This window comes from Pleurodeles waltl, chromosome 1_2 (genome assembly GCF_031143425.1).
Source record: "Pleurodeles waltl isolate 20211129_DDA chromosome 1_2, aPleWal1.hap1.20221129, whole genome shotgun sequence".
NCBI lineage: Eukaryota > Metazoa > Chordata > Amphibia > Caudata > Salamandridae > Pleurodeles > Pleurodeles waltl.
In genome coordinates this window covers 718210877-718237283 of record NC_090437.1, presented here as the reverse complement: position 1 = coordinate 718237283, position 26407 = coordinate 718210877, and positions in this window count along the sequence as shown.

Sequence of the window (26407 nt, the reverse complement as noted above, 5' to 3'; positions counted from 1 at the left end):
AGGGTATCATATTGAGAGGCTCGAGAATTGTCATACCTGAGAGCCTGAGACAGTAAGTCATGGAGCTAGCCCAAGAAGGGCATTGTGACATTGTAGCCACCAAAAGAGCTGTAAGAGACTAAGGGCCAGATGTTGGAAGCATTTTTCACGTCACAAACAGTGAAAATCGATGTTTGCGATGTGCAAAATGCACTTTGCACTGCACAAAACCCGTTTTGCGATTCGGTAACCTGGTTACCGAATTGCAAAATGGGTGTGCAAGTCGCAATTAGGAAGGGGTGTCCCCTTCCTAATTGTGATTCGCAGTGCAATGCAGGATTGCTTTGTGACCGCGAATGCGGTTGCAAAGCAATCGCAGTTAGCACCCATTTCAAATGGGTGCTAACCCATTCGCAAAAGGGAAGGGGTCCCTGTGGGAACGAAAACATTTCATTTTTTTGTTTTGTAATGCATCCCGTTTTCCTTTATGGAAAATGGGCTGCATTACAAAAAAAAAAAAGCTGCTTTATTTAAAAGCAGTCACAGACATGGTGGGCTGCTGTCTCCAGCAGGCCACCATCCCTGCGAGTGCCGCGATTCTCAAGGGGGTCCGAATTGCGACCCACCTCATGAATATCACAAGCAGGATACACAGCAACATCCAGTCTTTGTCCTCTCTAAGGCAGAAGCAGCAACTGCAGGCCAACCCAACAAAGCACACACAGCAAATGGGCAGTACTGCTCCTCATAGCTCTTCTGCTCTTCTCCTTGTCAAAGGTTCCTTCAGATCCAAAAGTGTTCTAAAATTGTGGGGTCAGCAGTCCAATACTTATACTCATTTCTGCTTTTGAAGTAGGCAAACTTCAAAGGAAAGTCTTTTTAGTGCACAAGACCCTGCCTCTTCCTTGCTTTGGCCCAGACACACTCTAGGGAGTTGGAGTCTGTATTGTGTGAGGGCAGGCACAGCCCTTTCAAGAGCAGGTGTCTGCATCTCTCTCCCACTCTAGCCCTGGGAGACTCATCAGGATATACAGGACACACCTCAACCCTCTTTGTATCGCTGTCTAGACTGAATTCACAAACAGCCTGTTGGACCTCACCCTTTTTGCAGGGTCATCCCCAAACTGCTTGCCACTAAATGTGGTGAATTTTATAGCACAGTCTCTGTTACTTCTCTATTCTAAAGCACAGCCTAATTGTGCAGGTACGTTTCCTCACTCATTCAACTGCTGTGACTTGTGAATCAGTCACACTTAAGCCCAGAGCACAATCACGTCCTATGTTAAGGTATTTTATAACTTGGAACCACTTTCATTTCTCTGAAATAAAAGTCTTTGCACTCAGCTAAGACACCATGAGGGAGACAGAGAACATCCTTAGAGGAGAAACTGACATGGCACATAAGATCACCATTATCAGATTGCATGAGAGCTAAACTTTGGCACATATGGGGGTTATTTACTAAGGTTTTATGTATGGTACAAAGCATTGTGTCTATTTACGTACTATTATATGCTATAACATGCAATGCTATCTGTATTTGACCCCAACTCCATCTTGACCACTCACTAACTCCATTTTGTGTTTGGCTTCAGATGCCGTCACATCGGTGATGCAAGTATTTTTCCACACTGAATGTGTTTTCACGCTTCTTAACAGAGCACGGAACATATTGTGGGCTGGTTGACTGATTTTGGGCAATTATGTACTTTTTTAGGTGGAGTACTCATAGTAACTTGTATTATAATAATTCTATGTTGTTGTATACAACGCATACTTAATCTGCTTGCAATGTTTAGACCAAAAAGACTTACTTTTAAACCAGTATGTTATGAGAGTTACTAGTGGAGTGCAAGGCTATCTGTATTTGACCCCTAACCGCATCTTGACCACTGACACCATTTTGTGCTTAGCTTCAGATGCCATCACACTAGTGGCGCAGATATTTTTCCACACCAAGCTTGTTTTCTACACCGAATGTGTTTTCGCTCTTCTCACCAGAGCAAGAAACATGTCATGGGGATGCAGAGGTGCTAAGAGTGTACCAGGGTGATGATTGTTTACAGCAGAGAAAGGTACAACTCTGTCTCGGAAACGCGCATTGAGACCTGGCCAGTTCTTTTGCTTGTTTTCGGCACAGACCAAGTACAGCCAGTGCTTGAATTTCAGAACACTCCTCTTGGGCTTGTTTAAGGTATATAAGGTGGGAGAAGCTTGGTGCTGAAGCAGAAGGAACTCATTTTGGGGGTGAATGCAGCACCCAGAACAGAATCCCATTAGGGAAGTTTCTCCTGTCTCGGCTGTCCAGGGTTCCCCAGCTTGACGTTGGCATGGAAGATGTTAGATTTGATCCCCATAGTGATACATTTTGATTCTTGATTGTCTAGTGTATACATATTCACTGCACATATTCATTGCTGATGTACTGCACTTTTTCTGCCTATCATTGTTTAATTGCTGTCAGTATTTTGGTATTCACATGTGTTTTACTGCATTCAAATTAAATGCTTATGTCCATATTTTCGTGCACTTTTATTTGACACTTGATAAGTGCCTTAATAAATTAATTACTCAGACTAAGAGTGCTGCATTCTTTGGCTTCATTTCCTCCTAGTATGAATCTAAGCAGAACAATTTGGTGTATTTGTTTGCAGGATACAAAGTCAAATATTTAAAAGTGAAAATGTTTGGCAAAAAGTCTAGTGAAGAAAAGTGAAGGCAGTTTCCCAGGTGTCAAATGACATTCCAGGGTGGGAAAAAGCACCCTATGATGTTCTTATGAATGAATTGTCATGTGGAGCAGAGTTATGTGAAAATTGGAGTGGATGTCTTGTAGACGCTGAACCAAAAACCGTTTAACTTTGCTTGCAAAAAGTGCCAGTAGAGAGGGGATGTGATTTATCTATTTTAGGCAGGCGGGGCTGTATCCTGTTATCTACTTATAGAAAAATACATGAGAAATGTACTCTGTTAGAACAAGAAACTCAGCAATTGGAGAGGCAGCTAGTTGAAGCCAAAAATAACGTAACCATGCTTCCCTGTCAGAATAAGTTACTGCAGGATAAAGTGGATACTTATCAGTCCGTTGCAGGGAAAGCAGCATTTCGTGTTGCACAATATAAATACAGGAAGAAACGTGGAAAAGTGAATCAAAGGAAAGTTCATTTAGCCATTGCTAAAGCAGGGCTACACTGGAACCCTTATGATTGGGATGCTAATATTTGAGATTTCACAGATTTGTTGGATTTCAGTGAGGAGCTTTGTAAAAGAAATGCTATTCAGGGCGAGGCAGATGAAAAGAAAATAATTCAGGCACAGCCCATACACAGACGAAATTTACAGCAGGGATCCCAATTCCCTTTTGGGGTGCGGCTATGGATTCTTTAGAGGATTATACACAATAGAAAGTAAATGACAAAATAGACAGATTCAGGCAGAGATCTAGGGAAACTTTACTTACATGGACGGTACGATTATTTGACACAGGAGCCTCTGGAGTACTGCTAGATCTGGGGGATACTCCTAGGTTTTGCATACTCAGCACTGATCCCACTGTACAGGAGCAGTTTGAGGTCTATCAGGGTAACCAGCAGATCACTCTACTGTAGCTAACAGTCATAGGGTGTAATCATAAGTATCCTACAGAATCAGACTGGCCACAAAATGATAAGCCCTGATATACCTTAAGAGATGCAATACAGAGAATTAAGGAAGAGTGAATGAAATCTGCTATTTTTCTGGGTGATGCTCACTGTCCGTTAGACGGACTACTCTCTGTGTCAGTGTGAAATAAAATTATTTGCCTTGCTCCTGCAGCTTACAAACATGTGATAATGACTTCATTAATCAATCAGACTGGTAATCCTTTGAAAGATGTACTGGAGGCTGTACGTAAGCTGGGTGAGCTCGGTAAGATGGGAGAGTGGATTAAACCTGAGAGAGCCTTGAGGTCTGCAGGTCGCACAGACATTAATAGAGTATCTGGGAGAGACATGTTTATGGCATTACTGAAGGATGGTGTCAACAAAGAACAGATTGATGGGATAGATACAAAATGTTTGTACGGGGTGTACCGTAAGCGAGGGCTGGACAGAAAGGAGGGCAGCAGAAAAGGGAACAAAAGAGAATACCATGTTTTGATTGTGCCCCTCCTAGAGTATATACTGGAAATTGACATTCTGAAGGAATGACTCTATACTTAAATGATTGTTGTTATCAATTGGGATCAAAGCGATACACTTCAGTGGCAGACTTGAGGGTGGGTCGTCTGAAGATACCTCCAGTGAAGGTGCCCCCAGCAACCAAGGCAGTTCATTTGAAATAATACAGAATTCCAGGAGGGCATGAGGAAATATGTGAGACTAAACAGGAGTTGACAGCGGCAGGTGCGATGGCTCCAGTCACCACTGAGTGGAACAATCCATTGTGGCCTGTGCACGGAGCAGATGGGTGATATAGAATGATGCTCGATTACCACAAATTAAACAATTATACGCCCCCTCTGACTGCTGAAGTCCCCGACACCATCACTTTGATTGAAAGGATACAAAAACATAATCGTTCATGGTATGTAGCTATTGATATTGCTAATGCTTTCTTTTCCATACCAATGTCTCCCGAGAGTCAGGAGCAATTTAGCTTCTCTCACGGTGGAAGACAATTTAAGATGTTAAGGATCCCCCAAGTGTATGTACATAGCCCCACCATCTGTCTCTGGCTGGTGGCAGAACACCTGAATGAAGCATCTGTCATTTCAGGGGTGTCTCATTATATTGATGATGTGATGATTCAGGGAGAGACACAAGAACAGGTGCAGACTCAGTTAGACAGGGTTGTGGAACTCTTTCAGAGCAAAGGGTGGATGATCAATCCAGATAAGATACAAGGACCCTCTCATGTGAAGTTTCTAGTAATACAGTGGAATCAGGGACATAGGGAGGTGTTGCTGCAGGTAAAACAAAATAGATTAGAGTCTGCCACACCCTTTCATAAGCAGGAGTGATTCCTTGGATTTTTTGGCTTTTGGAGACAGTGTATCCCTCACTTGAGTCAGATTATTGCCACTTTGTACAAAGTTACAAGAAAGAAACTTGAGTTTGAATGGGGAAAGCAGCAGCAGTGTGCGTCTGAATTGGCACAGGAGGCAATTTAACTGTAGTTAGACTTATGGCTAGGACAGGAAGAAGACATTGAGTTACATGTAACTGTTCAGGGGCAATATGCAAATTGGAGTACTTGGCAAAAACAGGGAAGAAATAGGGTGCACCAAGGCTTTTGGACTAAAAAGTTACCAGATGCTGGAGAGTGATATACTGCCTTAGAAAAACAGTTGCTAGTGTGATACTGGACTCTAATGGATACTGAGCAAATTACCCTAAGTCATAATGTGATTCTGAGACCTGAGATTCTAATAATGCAGTTGGTAATGAGTTCATCTTAAACTCACCTGATAGGTCATGCACAAGAAGCTAGTGTGAGTAAGTGGAAGTGGTACATATAGGACAGGGCCTGAGTGGGACCAGTGGGAACAGTGGCCCTGCATGAACAGGTGGCACAGGGCCCCGTGAAGGATGATGAAGTAATGCAAGAGGTGCCCAAGATAAAAGAGTCATCAGTGAGGTGGGGTGAGCCATTTCAGTCCTTGTACCCTGAGGATAGGAAGCATGTATGGTTTACCGATGGTTCAGCCAAGTATGTGGGGGCCAAAAGATATTGGAAGGCAGTGTCATATAATCCTGTAACCCAGAAGCTGCTTTCTACTATCGGAGAAGAGAAGAGTAGTCAATATGCAGAACTGGATGCTCTATATCAGGCACTAAAACAAGAATTGTCTGGTACCTGTCACATTTATGCTGATTCTTGGTCTACCGCCAATGGGTTAGCTACCTGTCTTCCTATGTGGCATGCAAATAACTGGCAAATACAGTCAAAGGAGGTGTGGGGTAAAGACTTGTGGCAGTAAATTTGAGAAATGTTAGAACAAAGTACCGTTACTTTATATCATGTAGATGCCCCCCCGTCCCACCGACTCATTAGAATGATGGTTTAATTCCCTTGCAGACGCTGAAACCAAAATCTTAGCAACAGTAGTGGCGACACAGGATTCTGACTTGGTGGAGATGGCTAAGTGGGCACACCAAAAATGTGGCCACCTAGGAGAGAGGGGCCTAACAGGTGGGAAGAGATTAGTGATATGCACATTCTCCTAGACGTGATAAAAACGCTGATCATGCAATGTCCTAATAATCAACACAGACAACAGAGATCTGTCCCACAAACCGTCAGAGGTCAGTTAGTGAAAGGGAAGTTGCCGGCAGATATGGCAGATTGATTACATTGGTACACTACTGAATAATCGCAGGTGTCAATATTCCTGCACAGTGGTGGACACTTATTCTGGCTATTTGATTGCAGTCCCTTGCAAACGTGCTACTCAGTTTAAAACTCTGGACTTGTGTATGTTATATTACGGAGTCCCACTCCAAATCCAGAGTGACAGCAGATCACATGTTAAAGGTAGATTGGTACAAGATTATTGTTCACAACACAAGATAGAATGGATTTATCATATCCCATACTACCTACAAGCTGCAGGGCTGATTGAGAGAATAAATGGCGCACTGAAAGTCCAATTATGAAAATTAACAGATGGAACTTTGAGAAACTGGAGCAGACATTTAAATGAAGCTCTCCAAATTTTGAATAGCAGACCTTTCACAAATCCAGAAACCCCTTTAATGCAAATGTTGACCCCAGTGTTATAGATACAACCCCATGTAGCAACCAACACCATCATGTATTGGGAAATAAAACCAGGAGCCTTAGCTCCTTGCCAAGCCACAACAGAATTTGCAGATCGTGATTTGCATGCTTTGAAAATGTGCAGATTGGAACCATGAGACATGATGCTTCTTGAAACAGGTGTTGGAATACAGATTGCCCCGGAGCATTTCAGATTGATTGCTCCCCGATCTGGTTTGGCACTCAAAGGTATTCAGATTTTGGGGGGAGTGATTGATGCAGACTACCAAGGAGAACTTAAGGTTATCCTATTGAACAGTGGAGATAATGATTTGATAATACAACCTGGAGACAGAATTGGTCAGATGCTCATTATTCAAGTGTATGGAGGAATAGTTAAAAAGGGGACTGACCCAGCCCTTCTTACAGTGTATGGGGAGGGAGGTTTTGTCTCAACTGACAAAAATCCTGGTGCTAAGGTATGGGTAGAATCCACAAATCATCCTCCTGAACCAGCAGAAGTCATAGCAAAAGGCAGAGACAATGTATTATTAGTCATGAAACCAGGACAGGAAACGTGAGAGCATATACCAGCTGATAAAAGTTATTTGCGAGAATGATCATAGTTGTCTCTTTTATAGATCATAATGCAAGGTGTCTTTGTGCTGAGTGCACTGCCTGGTTGCTGTTTGGGTTTGTCCATCTGAGGGGCAGGGAGGGACCGAATGCCCCCAGTTCTGAAGTGATGAATCGACCGCGTCGATCGACACCTTTACTGCATCAATACCAGAATGTCTGGATACACTTGGCGTGTACTGTTCTGAACAGATCAGATTTTGCATGAGGAATATGAAAAGTACAGTTGATGTAATCTCCACATGTTAAACACTATACCGATTCCTGCCATCGCTTTGCTGCAAATCTTTAATGCCACCAACAAAGATAAAGCAATAGAAAAAAGTGATGTACTGACTCACTTTACCCCCTTTGAATACTGTAGGTTTGCCAAAAGGTAGCGGATGAAAAATGGGATAACATAACACATGTGATTACTTGCAACATTACTACTGGTGATGTCTGCTTCAAATTAATTTGTGACACTTACAAAATCAGAAAATGTGATCATATGCATCTTGAAGCAACAATGGGGTCTCCTCAAGAGAACCCTTGGGAACAATGTGTTCTGTGTCAGCATAGACATGATTAAACATGTAAAAACTTGAATAATAGCATGTCTTCTCAACACATTGTGACTGCTGCTAGTCACATCAACTACGTTAAAGTACCAGTGGAGTGGTTGTTCTCTTGTGGAAATACTACCTATACATAAATTCCTATGGTTCCATTTCAGTCTGTTTCACATAAGCGACTCACAAGAGAAGCAGTTAAATTAAGTGAAAACTATGACTCTGAAATTCAATGATTATCTAAGTAGGTGAGCTTAAGTATTTCTATAGAAGGAGTTTCAGGATTAGCTGTTTATAATACTTGAGTTATTAACAAATGTGCATGTTTAATAGTCAAGAATATTAATAATACATTCATCACCTTGGCTGAATTATTGCTAGATATATAAGGCACTAGAAAAGTTGCATTGCAAAACAGGGCAGCCTTTGACTACTTGCTCTTGAGGCATGATCATGGCTGATTAGAATTTTGGGGGCATGTGCTGCTTTAACCTGTCAGACCACTTTAAATATATTCAGTCCTACGTTGACACTTTTACATGAATTGGTGAAGGGAGTTAAACAAGATTAAATAAAGGGTGGTGGGACTGGTTATTTAGCTGGTTGCCTGATTTTGGGCAATTATGCACTATTTTAGGTGGAGTACTCATAGTGACTTATTCTAGTGACTTATACTATAATAATGTTATGTTGCAGTATACAATGCATGCGTAATCTGCTTGTAATGTTTATACCAAGAAGAGTTACTTCTAAACCAGTATGTTGAAAGAGTTACTGGTCAAGGGATGGAGTGTAATGCTATCTGTATTTGACCTCTGACCCCATCTTGACCACTGACTCCATTTTGTGCTTAGCTTCAGATGCTGTCACATTGGTGGCACGGGTATTTTTCCACACTGAGCTTGTTTTCTACCCTGAACATGTTTTCGCTTGTTTCACCAGAGCAGGGAACATATCGTAGGAGATGTAGAGGTGATAAGAGTGTACCAGGATGAGAATGTTTACACCAGGGAAAGGTACAGCTCTGTCTCAGGAATGTGCATTGGGGCCTGGCCAGTTCTTTTGTGTGTTTTTGACACAGACCAACTAGAGCCAGCACTTGAATTTCATAACTTACTCAAAAGGGAGGGAGAAGGTTGCCAGAACCTTCCTCTTGGGTTTATTTAACATATATGAGGTGGGGAAGCTTGGCACTGAGGCAGAAGGAAGTAATTTTGGGGGTGGACGCACTGCCAAGAACAAAATCCGATCGGGGACGTTTCTCCTGTCTCGGCTGTCCAGGGTTACTCATCATGATGTTGGCAAGGAAGATGTTGGATTCGATCCCCATGGAGATGCATTTTTATTCTTAGTTATTTAGCTTGACTATGCATATATACGCATTCATGCACATATTCATTGCTGATATATTGCACTTTTTCTGCCTATCATTGTTTAACTGCTGTGAGGATTTTGGTACCTACACTTGTTTTACTGCATTCAAGTTAAATGTTCATGTTCAGATTTATGTTTGCTTTTATTTGACACTTGGTAAGTGCCTTAATAAATTCATTACTCAGACTAAGAGTGCTGCATTCTTTGGCTTCTTTCCCTCTTAGTTTGAGGTTAAGCAGAACAGCACACTGAAATATTTCATAGCACAACAGGAGCATTGTGCAGCCTTTATTAAATTACCCCCGGGAGTCTTTGTAACACAATCAGCATACACAGAACAAGGACAAAATGAGTCTATCAACCACCATTAGTAATTAGAATTTATAATTGTATTCAATTCGTTATTGTACAAAACAAGAGTTTAGTGCATATGAGGAACATCAGTGAGAGACAGGTTTTGATCCTTTTGGGCAATCATAGTTTTACATCTTTTTGAGATTAAGAGAGAAATAAGTTTGTGGCATGTAATACATAAGTAGTCATACCGAAATATAGATGGGATGCAGGCAGTCATATTTGTTATGAATGGCTCTTGCACTAGTGTGAATGTTAGTGCCGAAATCTGTTTTTTCACTGAAATGAGGTAGAAACTACATTTGTTTCCCACTATTGCTACATCATAAAAGAAATTAAGGCGGCTATGATAGGCTCTCAGACAGCCTGATAGAGGAACGTTAGATTTTCTGCTCTGCTGCAGAGCAGAGAACACAAAGGAGAACAGATAGGAAAGTCACAGATGGTGCTGGGTAGCAGAAACCAGGGTTACACGAGGTAGGTGGATGAGGCAGGTGAATCCATATTGTGTATAGCTTCCCCATGACTCCTTGGTTCCTGCATAGCTGTTGAATTCAGGGGCAGAGTGTTTGTTGGGCCATGCACAATAAATACAGTCAAAGGGCAATGGCAAATATCAGGAATGTTTTTCACCTCAGGGTTCTGAATGACAGCATAGATAACTGAAGCTTCACTGCTGTTGTCAATTTATGTTACTAAGAACCCCTGGTGGAAAACATCCCTGTTATTCACTGTTGCCCTTCTATAATTTTCTTTGTTGTATTTAGTTTCAAATTGAAGGCTCTACCATAAATACCAGATTTGAAATCCAGTTATTCCGTACAATGCCACAGCAACAGTGGTAATAAAAATTTGTTTCCTGCTGGTGTTACATCATAAAGGAATTCCAGGCTGCTCTGAAAGGGCTTTTTGAGAACTTGTCTGTGCAGTGCTGGCTCTACCACTGCTTTGGTGAGGGGTAAAGTAGGGAGGGAAAGCAAAGATGGCAGAATATCAGCTTTAAAAAAAAAAGTTTTTAACCTTGGGTCTCCCCATTACACTAAAAGCAGGGCAGATGATTTGGGTGGGCTATACATAATATAAGATTAAAGATGGGTGTTGGACATGACATTCTTGGCATAGTTGTGCCTCAATGTTTTGCCTTCAACCTTCCTTTTTCTGACTTTATTTTTGCAAGCCTTAGTACTGTGCACCCATTACCATTGCTGACCAGTGCTAAAGTGCTTGTGCACTTTCCTTCAAACATGGTAACACTGAATTACACCTAATTGGCACTTTTATTTACTTATAAGTTCCCAGTAAAGTGGTACTACATATACCCAAGGCATGTAAATTAAATGCTACTACTGGATCTGCAGCACTAATTGTGCAACCCACTTAAGTAGCCTTTTAAATTCAAACATGTCTCAGGCCTGCCATTGCAGCCTGTGTGTGTAGCTTTAAATTGCCACTTCGACCTTCTAACATAAAATATTTTCCAAGCTTAAACCTTTCTTTTTAATACATATGCCACCCCTAGGGTAGGCCCCAAGTAGCCCATAGGGCAGGGTGCAGTGTATCAAAAAATAGTCAAACATGTACTTTTGACTTTTACATGTCCTTGTAGTAAAAAACTCTTAAATTAATTTTTCACTACTGCAAGGCCTAGCTCTCCCACAGGATAACATTAGGTTACCTTATTACATCCAATAAGTGATCACTTTCAACTGGGAGCAGTTAGGAATATTGAGTTTGATTTCTAAATAATTGTAATGTAAAACTCTCTTTAATGGTAAAGTTAGATTTTTAGTCACAATGTCAAAAATGCCACTTTTAGAAAGTTGGCAATTTCTTGTCTTAACCATTTAGTGCCTGCAGCCTGTAACCTGGATCACATGAATAGGGGTAGCTGGCAGTTGGTTTTTGTGTATTGCCCTACCACAGTGAGGCAAAGGTGGAAAATGTGTTGGCAGTATGGGACATCTCTGTATTGATGAGGGGGAGGAACTATCACTTACCACACTTTCACATAACAAAGGCTCTGCCTAAGCTCACAAAGGGATTGACACTGGACTTTTGTGTCCTCAGACAAGCTGAGGCCAGTACAGGAATGTGGGAAATTCCAACACTTATGGGGTTGGAAACCTCCAGAACCTCCAGAACCTTCTTCTACTTCAAAGTAACCACCAGGTATAAATAGTGGACCCTGAGACCCAACTCTTCAGCACACCTCTAAACCAGTAGAAGACTCAGGAGGACTGCTTTGCTGCTCTGCAAAAAGGAAAGCTACTCTACTGCCTTGCTGCATTGCTGCCTTGCCGTCTGAGTGAGAAGGACTAGACTGGCATCTTGAACCTAGGACCACCAGGCTGACTCTAAGGGCTAGTTGGGTGGCCTCCTGATAAAAACATCATGGACAGGAAAAGGTCCAACAAACTTGAAGCCAGCACCTAGACTCAGCCTGCTGTGAGTCTTGCCCCCTCTCATGTTGTGCCACCCCAGACCAGGCCCTGGAAAGTGGGTCTGAAGGTGGTCTGTTAGCCCCGCTGTGTTCTTTTGGGTAAACCCAACACAGTGCAACTCATCTCCTGGCAGTTCTGCATCGGAACAGCTGCTGCAAAACACATCCCCAATACAGGACCTTACACAACAACCTGCAGCTTCTCAGAATCATCACTACATGACACATATCTGATGCAGAACTTCGCATCACATGTCTTTGCCATCTGCATCCTAAGTGACGATGCAGGATCTTGCATCGCAATCGGCCTGAACTTGTGACTTTATTCCAGTCTGGCACGTAGAGATAACCACAGTTGGTGATTTGTGCTTCTAAGCACTGTTTTCACTTAAATCATTAAAATTGCAGAGCTCCAGTTCTACTGATTGGATTTTTGTTGTTTTGGTCTTAAATATTAACTTCTGCTCTATATTTCTAAATCACTGTTTCTTGTGTTGTGTTTACACTTTATTACTGTTTGAAGTGCTTCATAAATACTTCACACAATGCATCTAAGCTGAGTCTGACTGCTTTTGTGCCAGGCTACCAAAGGATTAAGCACAGCTTAATTTTGAGATTGCTTCTGTTTGACCCTGACAAAAATTGTGGTTGCTGCTTGAGTAGGGTCTCACCCCCCCCGTAACCCAATATCTTACGATGATATTGTTCACCGTTACCCAATATCTTACAAGGATATCCCGAGCTTCACTCTCATTTGTCCATGTGGCGTTATTCAGAATACGTCAGTGAAAACCATCTCCATTATTCACTGTTACCCATCTATAATTCTTTTCTACTGAGGAGTTCCTAATGACATCAACTGGACAACAAGATGTCTTCTTGCCTACAAGGTCACTTGGTACCACAAGGTGGAAACCTCCAGGTTGTTGAGGACTACTCAATTTTATGTTGTGAGTAGCCTCTAACATTTACTTCCTGTGCTCTATTCATCCCAGATCAGCAGTGTATAGGTAGAGAATTCATATGGAGAGCCACAAACATCATGGCCTCGCTTCACTGCTCCCTCAGCTGTACTTTTAGAAGAAATGTATGCCTGGTGTCCTAGCATCCACCCCACCATCCATTGTTTTCCAGCACACAAATATAGAAATAATATACCAGGTGTCATCCCATCCTGCCGTACAACCCTTGGCGGTTCCCTGGCACTCTCAGAATACAAAAGTAAGCCTGATGTCTTACCACAATCTCCCACTACCATCAAATAAATCTTCCACAATCCCATCCTACTTATGCAAAACATATACTGCATGACTTCCCACTCTCACACACAACCCTTGTTAATTTCTCTTTCAATCTATCAAAATATTATCAATGAAATACCTGGTCTGTAGCAGTGCTAAATTTAAGCCGGTAGTTGCCGGTGAAGGTCACTTATTTTTGGGGACTAGCACTTATTTTTCCACTTCAGATATTTACACAATGTAGGAGAGGAAAAAACACACAGCTCATTCAGACAGAATAAGAGAAAAATAGCAAAACCATCACAAAGGTATAAAACAGGAACCTGCAAGAGCAAGAAAAAGAGACAGGGAGTGTCTGGTAGTGGATTGAAGACTCCCAGCCTTGGGATCCAGGACACTGACGTTTAATTGTATTGACCGCTGCCTTCTGAGACGGTATTCGGGCACTGGCACTCCTTTCTAGATGGTGCAAATGGCGTATGTAAGGAATTGATAAAATGTCAGTTAATTTCTTTGCGTCACGTTTTACTTTACAAAGATATTTGAGATGTTCTGGCCACTACATTAAATACAATGGTTGTTTGATATATAAAGACTTCATAGAAGGAGTTTGAATTAGTTAAATAGTTCTGTCTGATTAAACAAATTAAGTACTGGCCTGTTGAGACCAAAGGCAAGCAAAAGCAGACAGAAAGGCAGGAGTCCATTAAGCACCCTTCCACCACATTTCTCCGTTTAGTAGAGATGGGGTGGAACACATCAATGTCCACCGTTGCACCCAATTAAATCTAAGCTTTCCATTCTCTGACATCAAAGCAAAGAAAAAACAGGTTCTGAATCTGGGGATAGTTAGATCAACTGGAAGACACACACAACATTATCATAACGCCATGATACTTTATCAATCAAGTAGGAACGCTAAATGAAGTTGGGTTCTGTTTAAATAGTTATTTATTCTGACACTGCAGAATCATGGTTCATGTGAGCTGACCTTTTTCACAATCTTATAAATTGTTTGGAAAAATATAGATGCATCATTTAATAACTGCTGATTTTGAGAAATGGTACTGCAGTAATACTATTGTATGTACTCCTACATGCCATTGGGAGTTGGCCTGGAAACGCCCAACTTGCTATGAGTAAAAATGAGATGATGGCAGAGCCAATTATATTTTTACAAACTGTATATGACTATTCTCTGACTATGTCCATTTTTTTCCCAAACCAGATTTATTGTCGTCAATTCACAAATGCAGGTCGGAGGATATATGAGTCCTACTTTATGGATTCCACAGTACCCTAGTGAATAGGCCCATATAGTTTTGCAGCTACGGTTTTTAGGGTCGAGTGTGCAAGAGCTCTGGCCCCTGTTGTGATCTCTCTGTGGGCTCTTAACCACACCCATGTCACGCCCATAAGTTTGGTTGGTTTGTAGACTTTCCTTTTAAAATTCGCTTCATTTCATTAATGAAAGGCATGTACACGTCATGCCTTTTCCGGTGTTTAGCCCTCCATGAGAGCACTGGCAAAGTACTGAAAACTTTCGAGGCTCCATGTTTTCTGCATGGCTTCTGGACTATGTTTTCTTTTTCTTTCCAACGCCGCGTGATCTCGCTGGGCAGTAGTCGAGCGCTTTGCATGACATCGACCCTGTTACAGGGATAATGCTCTTTTGCCAGTTACATGGATAAGTGCACTTTTGCTGATACGTTTGACTGCGAGCGAACTTGTTTCCTTTTTTGTGCCTCCTGCAGGCTCATGGTGGCTGTCAGCTCGCTTTTGTGAAACTGTTTTACTTTTCATTTTCAGTTTATGTGGCAAGAAAAGTCTGGTTAGGAGTTTACAATGCTAATAGCTTTAACTCGAGTAAATGCGAGACCTATTGCATTGCAAATGCTTGTTCAGTTTGTAGTGCTGTAAAGTCATAGGAAACCGATCAATTAAAGGGAGCAGTCGCTTTACTTGGATTTCAGGAAACAACGAAATGCTTCTTTAGACAATAGTATTTTATTTATGGTTTTTACAGTGCTAATCTTTGCCAAGACTGTAAATAAAGATTACACAGGTGTCAAAATGTTGCCTCTTAGCCCAGACTCTTCTTATCTCTCGAGTCAAAAATATGTGTGTGTGTAGTTGGATAAATTAGCAGCATATTTCAGCCTTCTTGCATCCATCAAAGGGACTGGAGAAAAGCTTTGTCACCTTGGTAATTTCATGGTCCTGCTCTTTAACTGCTTATTTATGTGACCTGCTCCAGCACAAGGTCACCATCTGGATTGACCTTTATTTTGCACACATGACAATTTAATTTACATGATTTGTTCCTCAATATTTCTGCCACTTTGTGATGTTGTTTCCTCTTGACAGAAGATAACCAGTAGTCACAACACCACAGGGCGGGGATCATCTATCAGCGGTCGGTATTGACTGAAACTATAATGAAGGTATAAATAAAATGGGCATAATGAGATCACCCGCTGCTCGTCAATACTGTCAAAATTGATTAATCTTCTACAGAAACATTTAAATTAAGCTTATTATTGGGTTATTGGTAGCGTGATAAACTTCCTTGTTTCCAGGTTCTTCGATGATACTGCACAGTGATTTTTTACTGCATTGCTGCAGTACTTGGAATGCCTGGCACAGCAGTTTGGAAAAAAAATACATGAGGTCATCCAAAGGTTACATATTACCCTCTAAACTGTGTTCTTTCAATATTGAAACCCTTATAATCATGGATGATTCGGATGGCCTCTGAGCTATTTTTTGGCATTATAATATATTTTAATATATCATTGGACAAAACGTAAGTTTACTTTATTAAACCATCACTGTAGACTCGGTTTCAGATGCAGGTTAAAGCAATGGATGTGAACACTATAAATTTAAATTTCATTCTGTTTATTGAACTTCCCACTGGAGGCCCTCTTACAGACCGCTACAAATGTATTATTGTTTGCAGATGCAATGCATTTATATGTTTTCGCTGTCCGGTTGCATTCTTTGTCTTGCGCATATTTTTTCATCATTGTCAATAGTTTCGAAACGAGTGTAAGAATTAATATGTACCCAAAATTCACATTCATGCTCAGAATCTTGCGAACACTACATTAGCGATACCTGGAGGGAATACTCCTCCTTCTCATACTGCTTGAATTCCACCCCTATTGTTACTACTCCAACTCCCGCCCCTTAGTACCTTCTTCTTTGCAAGACCCATCGCCTCTTTTTCGCCATTACTTATGACACTGCTCATCCGCCTCCTAAATGCTGCTTCTTTTCACAAAACAGAGTTATCGAAAACATAACTTAATATGCAAAAACATATCACAACGAGAACACTGAATAATTAGTACAAGTACGAAAGTACGAATGTAGTGTTGTTTTCAACTTCAGAGACGGTGTGCCACGATGTGCTGCGTCTGAAGGGTGTTTCCACCACATGTGGGAGTGGGTCAGCCCTGATATTCAACGAGCCTGGACCGTCGGATCTCGTGGGCAGGGAACTTGGGGCCAGATGTGTGAACAAACCCCTTTGCGAATCGCAAATAGCGATTTTTAAGAAATCACTATTTCTGAGTCGCAATATGCAATGTAACATAATTGCGAATCGGAATGCAATTTGCGAGGCCCAAATACTGAATCGCAAAAAAATTGCGATTCGGTATTTGAAAATCACAAATTGCGAGAATGCACACCTGGCAGAGCCTGATGACATCACAAGCAGGAAGTGAGTCATCCCAGGCAGTTTGCAGGTGCCACACCAAAAGGAGCAGTGAGAGAGACACAGCCCAGCCACGGGGAACAAGTCTGTGAACAAGGCAGGACTGCACATCAGCATGGAGAACTCTGCAAATGGAAAGGAGAAGGGAGAGAGGAAAAGAAAACTGAAGTTCAGTGAGCAGGAACTGGAGGTGCTCAATGAGGAGGTGGTGATGAGCCATGACCGGCTGTTCGGGAAGAGCTCACTCCAGGTCCCTGAGAGTGAGAAGCGCAAACTCTGGGCGGACATACAAACAAAAATCTGCGCTGTGGGGGGTTGCGCAGTGCTCAGTGGAGGAGATTAGAAAGAGGTGGTACGACCTGCGTTCCCGTGCCAAGGAGAGGGTGGCCAGAAGACTACAGGAGGCAAGGAGCACAGGAGGCGGACCATCCACCCAGACACCCTCCACCCTCATGGAAGACCTGATGGAGTCGACACTCCTCGCAGAAGCTGTCAGTGGGGTCACTGACATAGACACATCCGGCACACCAAGCACCAGTAAAGGTAAGTGCAATATTGAAATGTAACCCCATATCCGTATGTAAAAATGCCTCTTAGCACATAGAATGTAATTAAGTAGAGTGACACCCAGAAAAACACAACACCCACTACATAGTGATATGATGTAACTATACATTTATTACCATTGCGTAACCTTTGGTGATATGTACATAAATGACATGCTGCACATTGTCGTTGCAGATGGCCCAGGACCAGCAGCATCAGCATGTGGGGGATGCTGAAACCCAGCCTCCATCAGACTCCAACACCAGTGAGTCAGTGAATATTGTGTCTATCAGACAAGGGCTGTACCGCTCCCCGAATTGAGACAGGACTCAGATGACATGCGGGATGACGGCCACACTCCATCCCCAGACAGCAGATCCACCGTTATGCAGGAGTCCCAGCCCCAGCGTAACTCAACACCCCGCAGGAGGCCTCAGTATGCAGGCACACAGCACGTGGAAGCAGGAGAGGGCCCATCAGTCTTCGATGGCCTGGAATCCTCTATGCTGAAACTGCAGCGCCTGCAAAATAAGAAGATTACGGCAATGCATAGGCAGATGCAGGCACACAATGCCAACATGGGGGGGCTACATCGGCAGTTGGAGTGCCTTAATTCAAACATTTCAAAGCTGCATGAGGGAGAGATCACAGCTTCCGAGAACACCAGGGAGCTGACCAATGCAGTGAGGGAACTCTGCCCAGAGCTAAGGCATGACAGATTCAGCCACCGCAGGCATGAGAGGAGATTCATGGGCATGTTTAGTGGATTCTGTAGATCGGTCAATCGCCTTGCAACATCTACGGCCCTCATATCGTGGCAAGCTGTGGCCGCACAGGTGGAGGCAGCGCACAGCAGTAGGGATGTAGCCCAGGGACAGGTACAGATAACGAATGTGCTGGATACTATGCTGGGTAACCGCTCTGCTACACCCAGTGAACTTGTACTAGGGGAGACTGAGGACTCATCTAGCCTCAGCAGTGTAGCAGTGCCCACTACAGATCCTAGGCGTCGCAGTGCCAGGCACAGCACTGCCACTGAGGCAGATACCAGTTGTGCCGGTGAGGCCACTGCACACTCGAGTTGCTTGTGTGGCCGTAAAAAGTGACTGTAATGGCCACAGGGGACTGTCTGCTTTTTTAGTTTTACAGTGAACTATGAATAAATAGTGAGACACTGTTAATGCTTATTTTATGACACATGTGTTTATTTTTTTTGCTAGTGACACTTATGTTACCTGACGTTAAGGTAATAAAGGTACTAACTACCAATACACATGTCAGTGAAGTTATGTTGTTATTACTTACATCTGAAATGGTTGTGCGTGATGTCTGCATGCCTTTGCCTGCCCTCTGCTGCACTAGTCCTGTCTGCTGGCTGTGGGGGGGGTATGGGATCATCATCTGAGTCTGAGTCTGAATCAGATATTTCCACAGGTATGCCCCTGGTGGTAGCTCTATTGTTCAGGATTGCACATGTGGCCACTATTCTACAGGTCGTGTCTGGGCTGTACTGTAGTGCCCCTCCACTTTTGTGGATGCACCGGAAGCGACTCTTCAGCAGGGCAAAGGTGCGCTCAACCACATTGCGGGTTGCCCTGTGTGCTGAATTGTATCTCCGTTCTGCTGGTGTTGTAGGATTTAGGTAGGGCGTCATCATGTAGGTGCGCACTGCGTAGGCACTGTCTCCTGGAAGGAACAGAGGGTATAATGAGTAAGTGAGCCATCTGACGTCACAACGCCATCAATGCACCAGTGTACAGAGGGGCAATACCTAGTAGATATCCTTCACCAAACTCCCCAGCTAGCAGTCTTGTGTGAATCCGGCTGTGACGAAAGATGTATGAATCATGTGTGCTCCCTGGTACCTGGCCACGAGATCAGTTATGATGTAGGAGGCATTGCATATCACCTGTATATTCATTGAATGTTGGTATTTACGGTTGCGGTACACATATTCTGTGGCCGATGGTGGACAGATTGCAACATGTGTCCCATCTATGGCACCTAGGACGTGGGGGAACTGTGCTATCTGGTAGAAATCTATTTTAGTCTGCTGTATTTCCTGTGGGGTGTGGGGGAATCTGATGTACTGGTGTATCCTACTCAGCATGGCGTTGAGAAATGCATTGAAAAATCTAGAGAGGGCACTCTGTGCTACTCCTCCAGCTGCTGCAATGACCCCTTGATAGCTCCCTGAGGCAAGTAGGTGCAGGGAGCATAATACCTGCATATGGGTGGGTATGCTATTTGTTCTATGTGTTGTGCGCTGCAGTATGGGTTGTAGCTCAGCTATCAGGTCCAGTATCATGGCTGAGTTCAACCTGTACTTCTCAAAAATTCCCTCCCCAGTCTGGTCAAAAAGGGTAATGTGCACTCTGAAAATGCGCCCCTGTCTCCTCCTCCCTCTCCTCAAACCTGCCAAGATCCTCATTCTCCTCGCCATGACGTAGAGTGCAGCCATTGTGGAAAAGAGTCTGCGGCATTCTGGGCCTCTTTATATAGGTTGCACCTGGTTACCACCTGGTTTCACTCAGTGGTAATTTGCATGTGCAAAAGGCCATTCTGCAAAAATTTCCAATTTGCAAATTTTTGATGCATCGAATTGCGACATGGTTTTGCAAGTCACATTTTGCATCTCGCAATTTCCGACTTGAAATACTGAATCGGCATTTGCGAGTCGCTATTCCGACTCGCAATTTGCAAAATGCTAATTGTGATTCGGTATTTCATGTTGCAAATTGCGAGACGCAAAATGGGACACGCAAAACCATGTCACTTCGCAAAAAATCGCAATTTTTGCGATTCCTTATTTTTTGCATTCGCAAACGGCCAAATTCTGCGATTTGCACCGTTTGTGAATGCAAAATGGTTTGATACATCTGGCCCTAAATCCTCCCCCCCCCCGATTCTGTTGCCTTCCTTCACCCCGCTACCTTATGGCCCACAGGCGCTCAGTATTCACTTTGCTGAATGGCGTCCTTCCATAACGATAATATTTCACGCAGTAGAGATACCAATAGGGAGGACAAAATCCCTCACGCCTTCCTTCCTACACCGAGACTGAGGAAAAGTAGTGTCAAGGATCACAGAGAAACCCACTTTGAGAGAAAACACCCACGCATGTTAACTGTAACTAAACATACAGAATCCATAATACGATGCTGCTGTTTTAATTACAGTTTTCATCTGTTTATGGCCTGTATTTTTATGCTTTTGGTGAACGACACAGGCATGCTGCAGTTTCTGGTACCTCTGGTAAGTCTGAGGATGAGGGATGCGTGTTTTTTTGTATGAATATGTTAATTACCTCACAGAATTTGTGGAGGTGAGGAGTCCTGGGTGATGGCTATGTTATGAGACAAGGTAGAACAAGCATTTGCAATGTAGCAGGTCTCGCATTTCCAAGAGTTAAAGCTAATGGAGTTGTTTAAATGCATAATTGGACTGAACCCTGCCGTTCACGTAGCACTCAATCAACCCTTTGCAGCGAGTCCACTGTGCATCTGGTTTGGTTCTGGCCGTGTGGAGATAGCGGAGCAGTTTTGCTGTCATCAGTCGATTAAAAATAACAACACAAACCAATGAACATCAAACAACAAATGGGTAAAGAAACCTGTTTTAATCAGTTGGAAATGCTCCATGGGAGGCACCACATAACGACTATGATGGAGGTTACAAAGAAGCGTATAAATGACAGGGCAACTGAGGTAGTTTGGAACAGTTCAACACACAGACTGAGACATAGGTGCAATGTTTGTTGCAGGCTCTTCTTGTATACCGCGTGGGGTTCCTTAAATTTTCCTACCAGTCACCCCAAAATATTGTCATTCCGGCAAACCGTTCATCTGCACTTAATTTTGAGCGCACTGACCGTTCCAGTCCACAGCATCCTTTTAGCAATCATGCATGCTGGTAATTGTAGTTTTAACTCACTTCCACTGAATAACCTAAACTAATGCACCATAATCCTGTGATTACTGGCGCATGGATATTGTTCTTGATGACATGTGATAACCACGCCGAGGGAAGACAGAGCCTGCCCCCGACAATGACTGGCAACCAGCCATTCTGCGCACCGTAGCCGTAGGGCTGCACAGCCAAAAGAGTGACCCCCGGAAAGAGAACTCATGACTGAGCCCCCTTCCAAAGTTACAGCCTGGAGAGCAGCGCAGCTCAGGGACGGCAGTGCCAACTGATTCAAAGCGCCATGACGGCCACGAGCATAAGCACGAAGGGGAGACACAAAATAAAAAAGTAGCTCAGTTGCAGTAAAACATATAGGCAACCATGCCATAATCCATGTAACAGGGCCAGTCTGCAAAGCTGTAACAAAACCGCCCTAAGGCGAGACAAACGTAAAGTATTTACCACTGACATCAAGGGATTTTTGAAAGGCAAGCCCACAAATGAGTGAAAGTGATGGGCATGGTTAAAAGCCCACAGAATACTTACAACAGGTCGAAAAGCACTTAAAAATGTGCTTCACCATATCTGCCTCTTGCCAGACAACTTTTGGCAGATTCAATCTACTCTGGACTTTTTGCTTTGAGCCGTCTTTATTTGCAGCCTGTAGACATGTTCTGCAGTAGGGGGGTGTTTGTTTATAATTTGGAGGATTGACAATAGTGAGACATTTCTAAACCTTTGCCCATGTTAATGTAGAAATTCTCTACCCCTGGTTTATCCTTATTATGAGGTAGTCTGCCCCAGCTGTCTCTCGTAATGCACAGTTTATTTCCATCATGTGCCCTAAGAATATTCTCTCTTACCCCTGGTGTGCCCGTTGGCACAGAGTATTACAACTAGTGTATCTCAGCCCTGTTGCCAGGTAGATTGCCATAGATGTCTCTCCCAGTGCAAATTCCTTATTCAGGACCAGTTCCAGGTCACCGGGCACGTCCTCCTCCAATTTAGCACATCTCTGTGCACACATAGGTTCATAGGAGTCAACTGGCCTCATTCATGTGTGAGACATCCCTCAAACCCTGAATTTTCAACTGAGCATAAATAAACAGAGAGACAACAGGAGCTACAAATAAAGGAATCAAAACCTGAAAACCATACAGGAGCAAAAATGTAGACATAAAGCAACACATCAAGCAAAGACAGGAATGAGGTGCATGTTACTAGAATGATTATTGTGAGAACAAGTATTACAGAATTCACAGGGATTGCTGTGCTGAACATAGCTGGCAACTCAAAGAAGGGGCATAGGTGTAGCCATTAAGTCAGGTGTCAGCAATTAGCCAGATATTAGGGATCTCAGCTCCCTTAGACTGAAATCTGCACAGAACCCAGGATAGAAAAAAGTCTACAGAACAACAGAAGGTATAATAAATTAAGCTGTAAATAACCACTGATGTATTGGTTTGAAGTAGAAACAAAGCAAAGTCAGAAATGTATGCAGGTATATGTTGATGAATCTGTAACAATCAGTAAACAGGAGAGCAAACAGGGCTTCCCATCCAGGATGTGTTCTACACATAGGATGAGGAAGGAAAGAACTAAATAGATCAGAATGCATCAATATTGGACTATAAAAAACAGACCAGGAGTTAAATGTTGAACTTGACTTGCAATGTTTGAGGCAGTGTTTTGTAGTAAACAGAGCTGAACTTTACATGTCCCTCTCTTAGCACTGCCTAGTGGCAGGATGACAGAATCCTGTCTCTGCATGCTCCAAGATATTAATAGCTGAATATATGGGATTACCCTCATGTTTACTGGCCTGGTCAGAATGGAACTCCAAGAATTCTAATTTGGTAAATTTGTTCATATTGTAAACAAAAATGCATTTAACTGAAAAGTGCAAAAGTCTATTCTTAAAAATACACCCATTATGTTTCATAAATGTTGCCATAACATTTTAGAAGCCTTGTGTTAGTTACTAAATGGGCATTTGTTTTTTGTTAGACAAATGATATTGAGGTTCCCACTGGGAGGAGAGGAGACAGCAAGAAGGACGATTCATGGAAATAACTGTCTTAACCGCAAAATATGCAAAGTCTCTTTTCAAGGGCTTGTGTGTGTGGGTTATTGTGAAGACGTGGGACCCCTGGAAGTCTACCCACTCTCAAGGGTGTACTGAAATCCTAGTTGATGCCGTTGAATTAAGATTGTAAAAGCTATTACTATTTGCAATATTGTAGGTTTATAACCGTTTATAAATAGTGCATGCTCCTAAAGTGGAAGGGTTTTCTCTCATATGAATTCACTGGAGATACATCTCTGAGTTTCTTGAGGCCATGTCTCTCTTCATGGGAAATTACTTTTGGATTTCTCCTCTGCTTTATTAAATGTTTGCTGTTTGTAGCTGAGAATACTTTGCAGCTTGATATTTACTCCATTTGAAGTGCAAAGGCTTTATGCTTGTGCATTTATTCTCTCATCATAACTCTGTGTTGGGTTTTCTGAACTGACACCTAGTTCTATTCCAATCTAAAAAGCCTGGATCAGGGCAAATACTTTATCGAACACACTTGCTGCATTATTTCAATTTTAACTATCATATTTACTAATGTTATAGTTTTCCTCATATTGAAATACAGATTACTGGATTATATCCATTTTAATGATGTTGAATAAAAGACTAATGCTTATTGAATTAATTTAAGAATTGATTACTAAAATTCTTTAACTCACACAGAATCTTTCATTGGTCTAACTTAAGTCTCAAATGATTTAATGCTTATATGGGATTGATGTAGATCATTGCTCCTTTTAACTTCTCCTTGTCGACAAACAAAGGTCCATACTGCCAATGGCAGGGGTTATTTGTGATAACACAGAAAGATTATGATATGAAAACCCCTGCTTTATCAGAATCGAAACAACGGCATGGATGTACCAAGAGTTCCAGACTGAGTTCCATCTTAAATGTACCTTTGTGAGATACATGATGGAGCCGTCTCCTATTGACATTTGGGTTATACTCATTAGTATTTTGGAGTGTGGGTTTGTCAGAGCTGAGCACTATTTTGTCTCGCAAAGGTAAATTCAGCAGTAAATGTACATTTATAACACATTTACGAGAGCAGATTTCTCTGCTGCAAGCATAATTTCCTGATAACCAGTAGCTATATAACAGAATCAAGCACTCATTAAGAGGACTTTCCTCAACCCAGGGTATCATTTTCCCAACCTAAATGTACTATTAGCAGATGTCCTGGTGAATCCAGGGATGAGTAAATAAGAAGAACTATAACGTTTTGGAGAACAACGTGGAAATCAGACTTAGGGCCTCATATGACCCTGGCGGCCGGCGGTAAACTGGCGGTAACACTGCCAACAGTCTGGCGGTGTTCCGCCAGCTATTATGACCGTGGTGCAATAGCCCCTCCACCATACCACCACGCTTTCTGCTGCCCTGGGGATTATGAGTCCCAGACCACCAGCCTGGCCACGGCAGTAAACACCGCCATGGAAAGGCTGGCAGTAAGGGGGACATGAGGTGCCCCTGGGGGCCTCTGCACTGCCCATGCACTTGGCATGGGCAGTGCAGGGCCCCCGGGCATAGCCCTGTCGCGCATTGCACTGCCCGAATTTTGGGCAGTGAAATGTGCAACGGGTGCAACTGCACCCGCTGCACCCACTGCACATCAGCATTGCCGCCGGCTCTATTACGAGCCGGCAGCAATGTTGATGTGACTTTTCTGCTGGCCCAGCGGAAAAGTCGTAACAGGGAGCCAGAAATACCGCCGGCACTGGCAGTATTCTGGATCCCGCAGCCTCAGCGGTCTTTTGAAAAGACTGCAGAGGTTGTAATGAGGCCCTTAGTGTTTTCTACCCAGATACTTTGCCGACTTGCAGCAGGTGAAATCTCCATGTAGTATACCACTTATCAGCCTTGCTCCCATTGAACTCATAATTCTGAACATTCTAATAACTTTGTTTACCAGGGCCACTGAAGTTATCAATTGGCTTTCAAAGAGATTTTGAACTGATACACCACTAATATAAATCTGTTACATTTCCTGACACAGGTTGCAGTCAGAGGCTTTTGTTTTGTGCTTATGGAATCTATGAATTCATACTCACAGGGTTGAGAAGTTGACAGTTTTTATACTAAGGCTAAGACTTGTACTGATTTATTGGGAGCCTAAAGGACTATACCTAATCCTGCTGCTTACATGTGGATTTTGACTACTCAGCTTATTTGTACAGTTTTACACTGTATATAGGTTTCCATTTATTCACCCAGAACTCTGCACTGCATTGTCATGAGTGCAATTTAGGGCCGTCTGCGATCCCTGACTTGCCTCTTGCAATCCCTGGTGCTAACTTTGTAATGCCTGGCCTAAGTGGTGACAAAGAAAATGCCAAGGAGAGCAGTTAAACAGTGCTGTGATGTGGACTGTTTACTTTCTGCAGCTCAGATTGCTGCATCAGCCTATAAACATAGCTCTACAAAAACAAATATATACTACAGTTTAAAGTGTACTCTCCCACATAAAATAAAGAAATAAAAATAAAAAGTATACATTTTCAAACAAGACGCTACCTATTTTTATGACTGCTGAGACATGGAAAATTATGAGTTCGAATAAAAACCTCACCTCTGTATTTTAGTGAGTGCTAATGCCTTAGAAGCAAAGCAAATAAAATAATTGATGTCAATAACTTAGTTCACAGTCAAAATATGGTCTACATGAAGAAATGCACATGGATAAAACCACTATTATTTAAAAAAAATGTTTGTCTTGAGCATTTTATGCTTGGAGTATACACAAGGGAAACCATTACATCATGACAGTTTGTGGTATAAATATTGATGCTTCTCACTGTGTTTCATGTTTTTGTCCCCTTACATATTCTCCGATTC